The sequence below is a fragment of the Cnephaeus nilssonii genome (genome assembly GCF_951640355.1).
Source record: "Cnephaeus nilssonii genome assembly, chromosome: X".
Taxonomy (NCBI): Eukaryota; Metazoa; Chordata; class Mammalia; order Chiroptera; family Vespertilionidae; genus Cnephaeus; species Cnephaeus nilssonii.
In genome coordinates, this window is record NC_137071.1 from 31,568,375 (window position 1) to 31,585,436 (window position 17,062).

The 17,062-nt window shown below is 41.4% G+C and overlaps 1 pseudogene across 1 annotated transcript; it reads left to right on the forward strand.

Annotated features, from left to right (window-relative positions):
* The first annotated feature begins 2,894 nt into the window (after positions 1–2,894).
* LOC307095269 (neurofilament light polypeptide-like) lies at positions 2,895–11,985 on the forward strand (annotated as a pseudogene). The gene is made up of 2 exons: positions 2,895–3,007; positions 10,806–11,985. The product of its transcript is annotated as a neurofilament light polypeptide-like (transcript).
* Positions 11,986–17,062: the final 5,077 nt, after the last annotated feature.

Below are 17,062 nucleotides of genomic sequence, written 5' to 3' on the forward strand. Positions count from 1 at the left end.
GGTTCCTGCCTTAATGCCAGACAATCCAGTTTCCCACATATGTGTCTGGGTCCCCCAACCCTCCTGGAGTTCAGAGGAAGTGAGTCTGAGTAAGTTCATGTGCAGGCCCTTTAAAGGGACACCTGGGTCTCTGGCAGCCTCCATGTCCCTCAACACCAATTCCTGCCACCTTTTTAGGCCAAAGTTATGGGGATTACTTTTCTCAGCTCTGGGACCCTGAGTGGGGGGTTTGGTGTGTGGCTTGGACCTCTTGCTCCTCACTGTGACTTCTGCAGGAATGATCTTCCTCTGGATTAAAAAATCGCCCCACATGGGTGCCAGTAACCAGTTCCACCCCTCTACCCCTCCTACCAATCACAATGTGCTTTTTTTGTTACTTCTCTAGTTGTAGGACTTCCGTTTAGCCAGCTTTCAGGTAGTCCTGATTAACAATTCTTCTGTATTTTAGTTGTAATTTTGATGTGGTTGTGGAAGGGGGTAAGTACCGGTATTTACATATTTACATATCATCTTCCTACTTTGTCTTCTAATCCACTGATTCAATCCTCTGCTTTGTCTGACCTACTGTTTATTCCTTACAGTGTATTCTTTATTTCAAATATGTCATTCTTCGTTTCTGAATGGTTGTTTTTTATGGAATCCATACTCTTTTTCATGCTCTGGAGCATTTTGAAAACCATACTTTATACTTTTTTTTCTGATCAATTGTTTTCCTCTACTGCATTTAGATCTTTTTCTGGATAGTCTTTCTGTTCTTTTATTTGGTGCCTTTTTCTTTGTTTTCCCATATTTGCTGTTTCTTTGTGTTTGTTTCTATGTATTAGATAGGACTTCTATGACTCCCAGAACTTCTGCAGTGGTTGTCTTGTGGGACCCAGTGCCCAGTGGCATAGTCTTCTTCTTTTTTTTTCTTTAATATCCATCAAAGGATATCCTATCCATTGATTTTCAGAGAGCGTGGAAGGGAGGAAAGAAGGAGAGAGAGGATGGTGGGGAAACATAGTTAGATGTAAGAGAGACACATGGGCTGGTTTCCTCCTGGACACATCACTACTGAGGCTTGGGAAACTGCAATCAAGGTATGTGCCCTTGACTGATAATTGAACCCGCAATGCTTTGTCCACAGGCCAATGCTCCAACCACTGAGCCAAATGGGCCAGGGCAGCATAGCCTTCTTAATCTTCTGATCTGGGTGCTCCAGGAATATTTTTTTTGTGGGCCCTCCTGTTGTAATGGATTCTTTTTTAAATATATTTTTATTGATTTCATAGAGGAAAAGGGAGAAAGAGATGTAAACATCAATGATGAGAGAGAATTATTGATTGGCTACATCCTGCACTCCCCACACTGAGGATCGAGCCAATAACCTGGGTATGTCCCCTGACTGGGAATTGAACCGTGACCTCCTGGTTCATAGGTCAGTGCTCAACTACTGAGCCATGCCAGCTGGGCTGATTCTTTATTGCTCTTGTGACATTTGTAGGTAAGTTCAGCCCTCTGGCTGGCTGATTCAGAGGCTCAACCTTGACTACATTGTGCCAACCATTATACAGGTAGAGGCAGAACAAGGCAAAGAAGACCAAGCCAAAAATAACAAAAACAACAACAACAAAAAATAAGAAATAAAAGAATACCAAAAAAGAAGAGACCAAAAGAATTAGAGAAGCACTAAGGAAAAGGGGGGATAGACCCATATAAACAAAATCAGAAATGAGAGCGGAAAAGTCTCACAGACATCACAGATATACAAAGGCTTATACTAGAAGATCATAGATATACAAAGGCTTACACTAGAAGATCATAAAAGACTATATGCCACCAAATTCAATGATGTAGAATAAATGGATAAATTCCCAGAAATCTATAACCTTCCTAGACTAAATAATGAAGAATTTGAAAATCTAAATAGAATGAGCAGCAGTGAAGAAATTGAAACAACCATAAAAACACTTTCCAAAAAAGAAAAGTCCAGGACCAGATGGTGTCACCAGTGAATTCTACCAAATGTTCAAAGAAGATTTGAAACCAATCTTTCTCAAGCTCTTCCAAAAAAATTGAAGGAGATGAAATACTTCCTAACACATTCTATGAGGCCAATATAACCCTGACACCAAAACCTGGCAAAGATAATACAAAAAAGAAAACTGCAGATCAATATCTCTGTTGAATATACATGCAGGACTCCTAAAGAAAAAAAAAACAGCAAATCAAATACAACAGTATATAAAAAAATAATAATACATCACAATCAAGTGTTGTTCATTTCAGGGGTACAAGAATAGTTCAACATACCATTCTTTTTATCAATCAATCCATTTAATACACCACATTATCAAAAGAAAGGATAAAATCCACAGGCTTATAGGAACTTCTTTGTAGACAGAAGAGTTATGTTCTTGTCAATAGATACAGAAAAAGCATTTGATAAGATACAACATTGTGGGAACTCTAATCAGAGTATGTCTCATGTTCAAGGCCAATTTGAGTGTAGGGGCCCTGTCCAGAGTATGCTGGATGTTCAAGTCCAAGTTGCCATATGCAGGTGCAAAACAAGGACACAGCAATCTTACAGTATGCACTGCGCAGGTGTTCTTTTCTATAACCCAAATATCGATGTCACTATTTGGCAAGAAGCCTCTTTTGTCTGAGCTGGTATAAGAGTGAGTGTGTTGCTGACCAGCAGGTGGATGGCTCCTATGCTCCTATATAAGAGGCTGCTTTATTTAGGGCTGGGCTGCTTTGTATGGCTATGGCTGCTGTGTGTAAGCTACTTTGTAGGCTACTTTGAAGAACTATTTTGTATGATGGCTCCTTGTTAGCAATGGCTACTTGATCTGCAATAAAGACTCTCCTGTATGACTTCTCATGTATTTTTCATCCACTACCCGGCATCCATGGGGGTACATCCCCTGGCAGAGAAGGACCTGTGCACCCAACAGTTGGTGCAGTCAAGCAGGATCAAGGAGAGACTTACTCCAACAATTGGCGCAGTGAGCAGGGTAAAGGAGTAAGTACTCAGACAATTGGCATCATGAACAGGATCCAGGTGTACGTGCCTTTTCCGCCCTGCCACAGGTCATGTTTCCACTGACCTGGCTGTGGTATCCAGCAGCAGTGGTTCTGATACCTTGGACCTCGCCAGGAATTAGGAACAGGACGAGGTAATGCTTGTGGCTGTGGATAAGACATTGGTGTCCTTTATGGACGGGATCCCAGAGGAGAGATGGGGAGCAGTGCAGCCTGGGAGAAACTGAGCTTCAGAGAGTCGGAAGAAGGCAAAGAGGGGGCCAAGCTTCACAGCAGCAGCCACTACCCAGGCAATGGAGTGCATCCCTAGCTGCTGCAGAAGAACAAGAGCAGGCAAAAGATGGCAGCGGGGCCTGGAGTCCCAGCTGCTGCCATTTTGCAATGCGCATGAAGATTCTATTCTCCCTGAAGCAGTGTTTGGCTTGCTGGCTAACTTAGAAGTCAGGCAGGGGTTAAAAGGGAGAAAATAGATCAGCTATCCATTGACGTGCTTCTGGCCCCCCAGAGGCAGTTACTGGTAGAGCAGCCATCCTGGAGAGTGCAGAGGGAAGGCATTCCTCCTGGACCAGAGCACCTCCAGGACTAATCTCCTAGACAGAGGAACAGGCCAAGACACCTAGTTAGGGGAGCCTGAAGGCCATATGTTAAAACTGCTGGTGCAGACTGCAGTTTGCTCTGTAGTAGGTTGTGGGTTCAATACCTGGCCAGGGCACATATCTAGGTTTTGGGTTCCATGCAATCAATTGATGTTTTTCTCTTCTTTCTCCTTTCTTTCTTTCTTCTTCCTTTCTTTCTTTCTTTCTTTCTTTCTTTCTTTCTTTCTTTCTTTCTTTCTTTCTTTCTTTCTTTCTCTTTCTTTCTTTCTTTCTTTCTTTCTTTCTTTCTTTCTTTCTTTCTCTTTCTTTCTTTCTTTCTTTCTTTCTCCCTGTCTCTCTCTCTCTCTCTCTCTCTCTCTCTCTCTCTCTCTCTCTCTCTTACTTTTTTTTTCTCTCTCTTCCTCGCTCTCTAAGATCAGTAAGAACATATCCTCGGGTGAGTATTTTTAAAAAATGGAACCAACTGAAATACCTTGATGTGGAAGTGAGGGGACAATGAGAGATAAACCAAAGAACTTATATACATATATGCATAGCCCATAGATGTGGGAAATAGGGTAGTGAAGATATGAGGAAATATCTGTAATACCATCAATAATAAAAAGTATATTATAATAAATAAATGAAATGATATGATGATTTCAAAAAAAGATACAGAACAGGTGGACAGTCAAAAAACAATTTCCAACTTAACCAGTCAGAAAAAGACAAATATCACATTGTATGCTCTTGCCTCCTTTGTCAAATATTACTTGAGCATAATGGTTTGGGTCAGTTTCTGGGGTCTCTATTCTGTTCCATTGGTGTACTGGTTTATGTCTGTTCTCGTGCCAATACCAGGCAGTTTTCAGGACAGTGGCTTTGTAATATAGCTTGATATCTGGTATTTATATTCATTCACTCACTCATTCTCTTCTATCTCTTTTGCATGATTACTTTTGTAGTTATTTGAAGTTTGTTTTTTATTGTTCTTCTTTGTTCTTCTTTGTCAGGATTGCTGCAGTTATTTGGGGTCTTTTTTTATTCCATATGAATTTTTGGAGAATTTGTTCTAGGTCTGTGAAATATGTCATTGGGATTTTAATGAGGATTGCATTGAATCTGTGGATTGCTTTGGATAGTATGAACATTTTAATGATGTTGATTCTACCAATCCATGAACAGGGTATACTAGTATTCTTCCATTTGTTTGCCTTCCTCTATCTCTTTTTACCATGTCCTGTAGTTTTCCAAGTACAGGTCTTTTACCTCTTTAGTTAAATTTATTTCTAGGTATATTAACTTTTTGTTGCAATGGTAAATGAGTTTGTTTTTTTTTTTTTTTATATTTCTCTTTAAGTTCATTATTGGTGTATGAAAAAGTCAAGACAATCCTATCTAATAATAGAGTAATATGCAAATTAACCATCACTCCACAACAAAATGGCGGCGCCCAGTCCTCTCAGGCCCGCCGGAGACCCCCCAGTCCCAGGGAGGGCTGCCGGTGAGAGCCAGCAGAGCGGCCCAAGCTGTAGGCCTGGGAGGTGGCCACGACCCCGGCACGATCTGCTACTAGCCTCAGCCCGCGCATCCCTGGTGCAATCTGCTCCCAGCCGCAGCCCTGACCGTCCACCTGGGAGGCTCCTGTGTTCCCCCAAACCCCCTCCTGCGATCCGCTTCTAGCCCTGGCCAGGGCCGTAGGCCTGGAAGGCAGCCGGACCCTCCCTCCACGAGATCCACTTTCAGCCCCCGCAGGGGCCATGGGCCTTCGAGGCAGCCATGCCCTCTGGCACCATCAGCTCCCAGCAGTGACCCAGGTCATAGGCCTGTCAGCTGGGAGGCGCCCATGCCCCTCTCAGTGCGTTTTGCTTCCAGCCAAGGCCAGGGTTGTGGGCCTGGGAGGCAGCCGCGCCTCTCCAGTGCAATCTGCTCCCAGCCATGGCCCGGGCCTTAGGCCTGTTGGCTGGGAGGCACCTGCGCCCCACTCCGTGCGTTCCACTTTCAGCTGCAGCCATGGCTGTGGGCCTGGGAGGCAGCCGCGCCTCCCAGGCGCAATCCACTCCCAGCTGTGGCCAGGGCTGTAAGCCTGTCAGCTGGGAGGTGCCCGTGCCCCTCTCAGTGCGTTTTGCTTCCAGCTTCGGCCAGGACTGTGGGCCTAGGAGGCAGCCACGCCCCTGTCTGCATGTTCCACTTTCAGCCGCCGCCAGGGCCTAGGCCTATCACCTGGGAGGTGCCTGCGTTCCCCTCAGCGCGATCCACTCACAGCCATGACCCGGGCCTTAGGCCTGTTGTCTGGGAGGTGCCTGTGACCCTCTCGGCACGTTCAGCTTTCAGCCATGGCCATGGCTGTGGGCCTGGGAGGCAGCCGTGCCTCCCAGGCATGATCTGCTTCCAGCTGTGGCCCTGGCCATAGGCTCTTGGCTAGGAGACACCTGCACCCCTCTCAGCGTGTTCTGCTTCCAGCTGTGGCCAGGGCTGTGGGCTCGCCTATTCCCGCGTGATCCACTCCCAGCCAAAACCCGGCTGTAGGCCTGTTGGCTGGGAGGCGTCTGCACCCCTCTAGGCACATTCCACTTTCAGCCGGTGCCAGCTTCTTCCCAACCTGCAAAACTCCAGCTTGATTCCCCTATAAAGGGAAGAGAATAGGACAGGATGTTCCCAGGAAATGGTGACAACAGGTTGCATGTGTGGACTGTGCTGGAGCTGTGTCCACGGCACTGTGGGAACACTGAGGAAGGAGCAAGCAGATCTGGCTGCAAGGATGGGGAGAGGGCCACAGAGACTTGACCAACCCTCAAAGAACCCAGTAGAAGTTTCATAGGTAGAGAGGATTGAGATTATTAAGAGGAGAAAGGCATCTTGGAAGGAGTATTTGTAGCAGAAGGGAAAAAATGGGCCAAAAGTTTGTGGGAAAATGGGTAAGTACAGTGTTAGTAGACCTCTATGTGAAAAAACCTTCCATCTTACATTACTTAACAGACTTGGCTCCAATTGACTTTGCCCTTTCAAAATAATTTTTGGATGGAAAGAGGGACAGTTGATTACATGTCTATTATTTATAAAAGAAAAGGAAACTTTTAGAAAATATGAAAAAGTGTTAAATCACCTATAAACCTTTTACTTATTCAAATATAAGCCCAACAACCACATGATATCACCTTTCCAAGGTCTCATGAAATTCCTGTTTAAGGAGTTTATTTTATGAAACTTTTAGTTTGGGTTTACATTTTTACTGGTTTGTCAAGACCACAGCAGGTACACTGTCCAATATGTTAAAGAAAAAACAACCCTACCTAATAAAGAGGGAATATGCAGGGGAGGGCATTTGGGGGTGAACAGGCTGTCAGGGGAGGGCAGTTGGGGATGATTGGGCAGGCAGGGGAACAGTTAGGCATCAATCAGGCTGGCAGGGGAGTGGTTAGGGGCAATCAGGCAGTCAGGCAACCAGTTGGTTGGGAGCCAGCAGTCCCGAATTATGAAAGGGATGTCCAACTGCCTGTTTAGGCCCGATCCCTGCCTGTTTAGGCCCGATCCCACAGGGATCGGGCCTAAACAGGCAGTCAGACATCTCCCAAGGGGTCCCAGATTGGAAAGGGTGCAGGTTGGGATGAGGGACACACCTCCCCTGCCAGTGCACGAATTTCATGCACCGGGCATCTACTCTCTTTAATAAATCACATTGAAAAAATTGGACAGATAGATCCAAAAAAATGAAACCAGCCCACCAACTTAGACCATACACAAAAATAAACTGAAAATAGATGAAGGACTTAAATGTAAGTTGGGAAACCATAAAAATCTTAGAAGAATCCATAGGCAGCAAAATATCAGACATATGTTGTAGCAATATCTTTACTGACACAGCTCCTAGGGCAATGAAAACTAAGGAGAAAATAAACAAATGGGACTACATCAAAATAAAAAGCTTCTGCACAGCAAAAAAAAAATCAACAAAACAACAAGAAAGCCCACTGCATGTGAGAATATATTTGCCAATGTTATCTCTGATAAGGTTTTAATCTCCAAAATTTATAGGGAACTCAGACATATTAACAAAAGAAGATAAACAATCCAATCAAATAATGGGCAAAGGACCTAAACAGACACTTTTCAAAAGTGGACATATAGAAGGCCAAGAGACATATGAAAATATGCTCAAAGTCACTAATCATCAGAGAGTTGCAAATCAAAACGACAATGAGATACTATCTCACACCTGTCAGAATGGCTATCATCAACAAATCAACAAAAGACAAGTGCTGGCCAGGATGCAGAGAAAAAGGAACCTTAGTGCATTGCTGGTGGGAATACAGACTGGTGTAGCCTCTGTGGAAAACAGTATGGAGTTTCCTCAAAAAAATGAAAAATGGAACTCCCATTTGACCCAGCGATTCCACTTCTAGGAATATATCCCAAGAAACCAGAAATACCAATCAGAAAGGATGTATGCACCTCTATGTTCCTAGCAGCACAATTCACCATAGCTAAGATTTGGAAACAACCTTAGTGCCCATCAGCAGATTAGTGGATCAAAATACTGTAGTACATCTACACAATGGAATATACTATACTGCTGTAAAAAAGAAAGAACTCTTACCATTCACAACAGCATGGATGGACATGGAGAGCATTATGCTAAGTGAAATAAGCCAGTGAACGAAGATAAATATCACATGATCTCACTCATTTGTGGAATATGATGAACTACATGAACTGATGAACAAAAATACTAGTAGATCCAAAGACAGAGAAGCATCAAACAGACTGTCAAACTTCAGAGGGAAGGCAGGGTAAGGTGCATGTGTAGGAATAGAGATTAACCAAAAGACTTGCATGCATGCATATTAGCATAACCAATGGACACAGACACTAGGAGGGCAAGGGAATGTGCTGTGGGGCTGGGGAGCGGCGGGGAAAGGTCAATGGGGAAAAAAGAAAACATATATAATACTAAATATAATACTTTAAACAATAAATAATTTAAAAAGAAAAAAAAGAAAGCCCACTGCATGGGAGAATATATTTGCCAATGCTATATCTGATAAGGGCCTAATCTCCAAAATTTATAGGGAACTCATACCACTTAACAAAAGGAAGATAAGCAGTCCAATCAAAAATGGACAGAGGACCTAAATAGACACCTTTCAAAAGAAGACATACAGAAGGCCAAGAGACATAAAACACACTCAAAGTCACTAATCATCCAAGAGATGCAAAGTAAAACGACATCTGTCAGAATGGCTATCATCAACAAATCGACAAAGGACAAGTGCTGGCGAGGATGTGGAGAAAAAGGAACCCTCATGCACTGCTCGTGGGAATGCAGACTGGTGCGGCCACTGTGGAAAACAGTATGGAGTTTCCCCAAAAAATTAAGAATGGAACTCCTATTTGATCCAGTAATCCCACTTTTAGGACTATATCCCAAGAAATCAGAAACACCAATCAGAAAGAACATATGCACCCCTATGTTCATAGCAGCACAATTTACAATAGCTAAGACTTTAAAATAGCCTTAGTGCCCATCAGCAGATGAGTGGATTAAAAAACTGTGGTACATCTACACAATGGAATACTACACTGCTTTAAAAGAGAGGGAACTCTTACCATTCGCAAAGGCATGCATGGACATAGAGAGCATTATGCTACGCGAAATAAGCCAGTTGAAGAAAGATAAATATCACATGATCTCACTAATTTGTGGAATATAATGAACAACTAAACTGATGAACAAAAATAGATCCAGAGGCAGAGAAGCATTGAACAGACTGTCAAACCTCAGAGGGAATGGAGGGGAGGTTTGGGGGAGGTAAGAAATCAACCAAAGGACTTGTATGCATGCATATAAGCATAACCAATGGACACAGACACTAGCAGGGTGAGGGCATGTGCTGGGGGGGTGGGAATGGCGAGGGAAGGTCAACGGGGAAAAAGGAGACATCTGTAATAAGAATAAAATAACTAAATAAATAAAATAAAAATAAGTTTATCTTTAAAAAGATAAATATCACATTGTTTCACTTATATGTGAAATCTAATGAAGAAAATAAACTAAAAAAACAAAATAGAAACAAGCTCATAGATACAGAAAACAAACTCACAGCTGTCAGAGGGGAGAGTTGTTTGGGTGCTGGGAGAAAATGGTGATGAAATTAAGCAAAAACAAACAAAAAAGAAACAACTTCATAGACAGACAGCAGTATAGTGATTACCAGAGGGAAAGTGGGGTAGGAGGAGATAAGAGAGGGTAAAAAGGCAATAAATGATGATGAAAAGAAACTTGACTTTGGGTGGTAAACACACAATGCAATATACAGATAGTGCATTATAGAATTGAACACTTGAAATCTATATCATTTTATTAACCAATGTTACCTCAATAAATTCAATTTAAAAATCAATCTATGATAAGGACTGAATTAAATAAATAAATAAAACAAATTGAGGACATTAAAGACTATCTCTAAAACAATTTATCATTGATTCTGAAACCCTCAAGTTTTTATATTTCTTTCATGTTGTTTCATGCATGATTCAAACTACTTAATTTAATGAATGTATCATTGGTTCTAGTATTTTCACATTGTGTGTGAGAGCATGTGTTTTATGTGTCCTCGGTAAGATTAACCACCTTATAAAATATATCTGATATATTCTTGAATCATTTCTAATTGAATTACTCTTGGTAGACAATACTTTTGAGTTCCACATTGTAAACAAGATGCAACTATTTAGATAGAGATTTTAGAAAATGGTATGAAATAAAATATTTGTGAATTTATCTACACTAATAAAAGAGAAAGATGCTAATTGACTGTACCTCGGCTATGCCAACAGCCAATCAGGAGTGATATGCAAATAAACTCAACAAAGATGATGGGTAAATTTGCATATGCAGGCAGGGCAGGCAGCGCCTAACCTCGCCCACAGGGTCCAGGCCATGATCGGGAACCCCGGCAGGCGGCACGGGCAGCTCCTGACATCGCCCGTGGGGTCCAGGCAGCGCTAGGGACCAGGCAGGCCCGGCGGGCAGCGACTGACGTCGCCCACGGGGGTCCAAGAGGTGATCAGAGACCTGGGTAGGTGGGGGTGGCCAGGGTCTCCAGGATCACTGTCTGCCCCCAGGCTGCCTGAGGACACCAGTGGAGCAGGCCCGGGTTGAACATTTTAATGAAAATGGGATACCTGTGCCCCGCCCTACAGAGCCCTGTCCCTGGCAAGGAGAGGGAAGTGGGCAGTTAGGAGGCACCAGGGCTTCGAAGGAGCTGGGAGCAACCTGCAGGAATGCTACCAGGAAGAGGTGCTGAACCAGGAGGATGCAGAGGGCTGGCTGATGGAGGCGCGCAAAGGTGCAGATGAGGCGGCTCTCACTGGCGCTGAGCTGGAAAAGTGCATTGACAGCCTGATGGACGAAATCGCCTTTCTGAAGAAGGTGCACAAAGAGGAGATCACCTAGCTGCAGGCGCAGATCCAGTATGCTCAGATCTCCGTGGAGATGGACGTGTTCCCCAAGTCTGACCTCTCCGCTATGCTCAAGGACATCCGCGCACAGTACAAGAAGCTGGCTGCCAAGAACAAGAACATGCAGAATGCTGAAAAATGGTATAAGAGCCGCTTCACTGTGCTGACTGAGAGCGCTGCCAAGAACACCTACACGCTGGGCCGCAAAAGACGAGGTGTACGAGAGCCACCGCCTGCTCAAGGCCAAGACCCTGGAGATGGAAGCATGCTGGGTCATGAACAAAACGCTGGGAAAACAGCTGCAAGAGCTGGAGGATAAGCAGAATGCAGACATTAGTGCTATGCAGGACACAATCAACAAATTAGAAAATGAGTTGAGAACTACAAAGAGTGAAATGGCACGATATTTAAAAAAATACCAGGACCTCCTCAATGTGAAGATGGCTTTGGACATGGACATTTCAGCTTACAGGAAACTCTTGGAAGGTGAGGAGACCCGGCTCAGTTTCACCAGCATGGGAAGCATAGCCAGCGGCTTCTCCCAGAGTTCCCAGGTCTTTGGTCGATCTGCCTATGGTGGTTTACAGACCAGCTCCTACTTGATGTCCGCTCGCTCCTTCCCTTCTTAATACACCAGCCATGTCCAGGAGGAGCAGATCGAGGTGGAAGAGACCATTGAGGCTGCAAAAGCCGAGGAAGCTAAAGATGAACCCCCTTCTGAAGGAGAAGCTGAAGAGGAGGAGGAGGAGAAGGACGAAGCTGAGGAAATGGAGAGGAAGAGGAAGAAGGTGCCAAGGAAGAATTTGAGGATGCAAAGGAGGAAGAAGGAGGTGAAGGTGAAGGAGAAGATGCCCAAGAAGCTGAGGACGAGAAGAAAGATGAAGGTGCTGGGGAGGAGCAAACAACCAAGAAGAAAGATTGAGCCCCCCTTTCCTTAATTATTTCAGGAATAATCCTCCCGAAACCAGGTCAACCCCGTCACCAACCAAGCAGTTGAGTTCCTGATACTATATGAATTAAGAAGTCAATATATATAACATTCTGAGGTGACTCAGGTTGGACATTAAATGCTGTGCTATGACTTTTCTCCTTATGCAGAGTATCTGTTTGCTTGCAGAGTGGCTTCCTGGCTTGCTGCCAGCCTGTGCATGGTCCACGCTTATGAGTTCAGGATCTATGACAATGTGAATAATTCAGATGTTTACAATAAAAACACATGAATACATGAATTCACTAATGTTAATGTTAAACTTCATGGAAAAAAATAGTCCTTTGAATCTTTGGTGGTTAGAAATTAAAGACCTCAAATCATGTGCAATAAACAGTAAATAAAGTTACACTGAATGACAAAAAAAAAAAAATACATTAGGGGCCAGGAAACGTTCAAAGAACTGGGGAACCATTCCCAAACCAGGAAGGGAAGTCACAGGGTGTATATTATTGCTATGAATACAGTATTTCCTACTACTTACAACATATACAATGTAATGTATTAGATGCCTTCTTATCACATGAAGTATGTATTCTCATAGAGTAATACTGGTAGATATGTTATAGTTATGGCAGTATGTCACATCCTATCTATATTAATAAAAGGGTAATATGCTAATTAGACCATGAGACCTTCCAGATGTCCTTCTGGACAAAGCCATGGTGGCGGGGCCGAGGCAGAGGCAGTTAGGGGTGATCAGGCCAGGAGAGGAGGGCAGTTGGGGTGATCAGGCTGGCGGGGGGGTGCAGTTGGGGGGAAGCAGGCCAGCAGGCAGAGTGGTTAGGAGAGATCAAGCAGGGAGGCAGGTGAGCGGTTAGGAGCCAGCAGTCCCGGATTGCGAGGGGGTTGTCCAACTGCTGGTTTAGGCCCGATCCCACAGGGGTCCCAGATTGGAGAGGATGCAGGCCAGGCTGAGGGACACCCCCCCCCCGCCCCGTGCACGTATTTCATGCACCGGGCCACTAGTAAGTGATATTCAGTTACTGCTTTTGAGCCAAATGAAAAAATAACCTATAACTCTAGTAATTGCAAAACAACACATCACATCTTAAATATCCATATGTCGTTCTATTTATAGTCAATAAAGGGAAAGATGTCCTGTGGATAACAGTAATGCAACTATTGTAACCATCAGGGGTTGTTAAACTTTTTTAGAACATTGTCAATAGGGAGGAGTTTTGGAAGGCACTTTTGGAAACAGAGAAAATTTACTTTGAAACACATTGGGCAATTATACAGAGTAAAAGCACTTTCAAGAACAAAAATCAAAACAAAATAAAACACCAAGAACTGTGAACATAATGTCATTTGTATCATTTTTCTGATGTGCCACATAAACTGGCTCTTAGAGAACATTTATAGAATCTAACTCCAAAATGGATTATATGATGGCAGTTTCATTGGAATAAGTAGCTACTAGTATTCTCCTAAAGGTTGTATTCTGAAAGTGTCAGTGTTTATATGCATGTCAGAAATCAGCCATATCTCTTTTTTCAAAAATATTTTTATGTACTATTTACACATCCATAAATACACAAAAATATTGTCCATTAATTTACATATTTAAGGTTTGTGTTATGGATTTGAATGGGTTCAGAAATATCCTATCCTTTTAGGTATTTTAAGCACAGGCATGTATATGAAGATACCACCATCTCAGTGCTGTGCTGTCACATAAATTTTCTCCCTTACCTCTGAAGTTTTCCTCATCTACACCAGCAGTACTTGGGGTCAAACTCACAAAGGTGCTGTTCCCCCAATTGCAGCAAACACCGCCATGTGTTGTATGTTTGATGAATTAAAAGGATGCTGCCAACTTAATTATACTGTAACCCTTCAATAAAGGAAGGGCAGAGCTGATTAACTAGTGAATAATTGGGAGCTGATTGATGGCTCTCTCCCTTACTGCTGAAGGCTGTATATATAATTATTTTGCCTTTGGGCCTAATTTTGCCACTGTTAGCTTCCACTTTTGTCATCAGTTGTAATTTATATATGAGGCCTGCAGCCTTAGAAAAGGGAGATAGAAAATGAAATATTTCTGAATTCCTAGATATGTCACCAGCAAAAGGCCAGCAGGCAGCCTTGAACATTAACATTTGCACTCATTTAACAGCATTGATATTTCATGCTTTGCAAGAAAATAATATTGTAATTTGTCAATAGTCATAATCATATTAGCTTTCATGAGTTTTAAATCATATTGTATCACCTAGTGGTTTTGAGTTTACTTTTAGTACAAGATTGATTTGTTATAATTTAATATAACTTCCATGCACTTTCCCCAGCCAAAACTTCCTATTTTATATATACTAATAAAGCTGTGAATATCTTTCTTTCAAATAAAATAGGTTTTTACTTCAAAGAAAAATAAAACAGACACCTTAAAGTTAAACTATATTAAATATTAGTATAAAATTACCATCAGTACTAAAAATCAAGAGTATTGCAAATATCTCAGCTTCTGAAAAATGGAATATTTATTAAGCATTCACCATGGACAAGGTATCAGGCACATTTTGAAAAATATAAAGTATTAATTGTCATGTATTGAAACCTAAGTATATCAAATCCTACACTTAAAATATATTCTACAAAGCACTTCACTCATGATGATGTTATAAAATATAACAATTCAAGGAAAGTAAATAAATCATAACAAAGGGTCTGCTTTTGTATAATTCAAGTTTTGTGAAGAAACTACCTTCTTATAGTAAAGGGGCGAAATAAGACTAAAGAAACATTTTAAAGATTGCTGCATTCCTAGGCATGCTAAAAGAATGTGAGGTCTTTATATTCCAGATGTTTTTTTCACCATGAAAAATAACATCTTAGGCACGTATTTTAGGGAAATCATCCTTTCAAACACTGGAATCACAAATCTTATAATTATAAGCCACGATATACAAATTTTGTCTCTCAAATTTTCTTTGTTGTTTTGTCATCATTTAGAACTCCTTAATCCATGAATCACAGGACAATTTGAAGAATCTTTCAGTCAAAGCTCAGTATTGTGCAAGAGGGCATAGGCCAGGAGAAAACAAAAAGAGTTATATTTGCCCTCTCTTCTTATCTGCATTTGATTTATAAGTCAGTGTGAGTTAGCAAGAGAAATAGAGGCAAAGAGCTTGATGCCTCCCTGTGGAGAATATGCACCATTTGGATTGAAGGCATGAAAGAGGGGAAATTAATGATAAACTGTTCATCTGTCACTACTGCTAGCCTGAAGGTTTTGCAGAGAAGGCAAGGACTATATGACGTGCCCTCCAGTGAAGGGCAAGTCTATCCCCTGTTTTCCTTTTATAAACACAGTGCTCTGGGATTCTAAGGGATTTTAATTTAAAATAAAACTGTATTTTGGATAGATTCATATTTACACTAGTTTACTTTATTTTTTTAAAGTATTAACTTATAGGATTTGGCTTCATTTAGGAAGAATTTTTTTTCTTTCCCCTTCTCCCTTTTTATTTTCTTTCTTTCAGTTTTGTTTCAAATTTAACTCAAACCTTCTATTTGACAATGTGGCTTGGCCCTTTTACATATGTGTAAATTTTTCCTGCTGTCACATTGCAATTAAATGTAAATAAGCCCTGAAGATTAGGCACATGCAAAGTGAGAAAAATCAGTTTTATTTTACTGTCCAATATGCAGAATGTGATTGCAAAGTTAAAATTATAAAGTGAGATATTTTTGCACTTCCATTGACATAAAAGACTGACTAAAAAAATAGTATGAAATACACACTCAATAGGGAAAAACACAGTTAAAATATTTTATCTTTTTTGGAAGATCAAGAGAGCCCTGTTTCTTTCTTTTTGAAATGATTTATGATGCTAAAGGCTTGATATATTGACATAACACTTGATGCTATGAGTAGGAAATGGAGTACCACATAATTTGATAGCTGAAATTAAATTTTTATATTCTTTACTTCCTTTCCAATGCAATAAAAACATTAATATTATTTTTTTAAGAAAAGGGAAATTTTGTATCTGGAATCATTTTGGCTATTCAGATTATCTTCCCTATTGGATAAATGTTTTATAGTAAATCAACTAAGAAACAGAAAGAAAAAGATAATGGCATTGTTTTATAGTATGGGGGTAAAGCAAAATTAGAGGCAGAATAAGTAAAATTAGTAATTTGATGAGTGTCTGATCCATTAGCATGTTCCCATGAAATTTGCTTTGCAATACACATCAATTAAATCTCAATACAGAAAGGCAGATATATTTCAAATGCATTAAGTAACATCAATAATACAAACTGTTCAATTCTTTTTATTTCCTAGAAATTAAGACATTATTATTTTCTTTAAAAAATACCTAAGTTTTTGCTCTGAAACAAAGCCATATATATAAGAATTCTTTTTTAATATATTTTATTGATTTTTTAAAGAGAAGAAGGGAGGGATAGAGAGTTAGAAACATTGATGAGAGAGAAACATTGATCAGCTGCCTCCTGCACAGCCCCTACTGGGAATGTGCCTGCAACCAAGGTACATGCCCTTGACTGGATTCGAACCCAGGACCCTTCAGTCTGCAGGCCATCGCTCCATCCACTGAGCTAAACCGGTCAGGGCTATATAAGAATTCTTAAGCTTCCTTTAAGAAGATTACATTCTAATAGCAGCATGAAGTAAGATAATTAGGAAAATAGCTAATACAATGACAAATGTAGTATATTGCACAAGAGAGATTAAAGCAAAAGCACAAAAATATTTTCTGGCAATTCAGCAGCAAGATAAATTATTGTCCTATATAATAAAAGCCTAATATGCTAAGTATCTGGTCGTTCTGTTGTCCTTTCAACCAATCAAAGTGTAATGTGCTAATGATATGCTAAGGCCGCTCAACAGTTCACTATGACGTGCACTGACCACCAGGAGGCAGATGCTCCGACCAGTAGGTTAGCTTGCTGTTGGGGTCCAGCCGATTGGGACAGAGCAAGACAGGCCAGACATGCCCTAGAGCCCTCCTGCAGTCTCTCCCCAGATGGCCAAACTCCC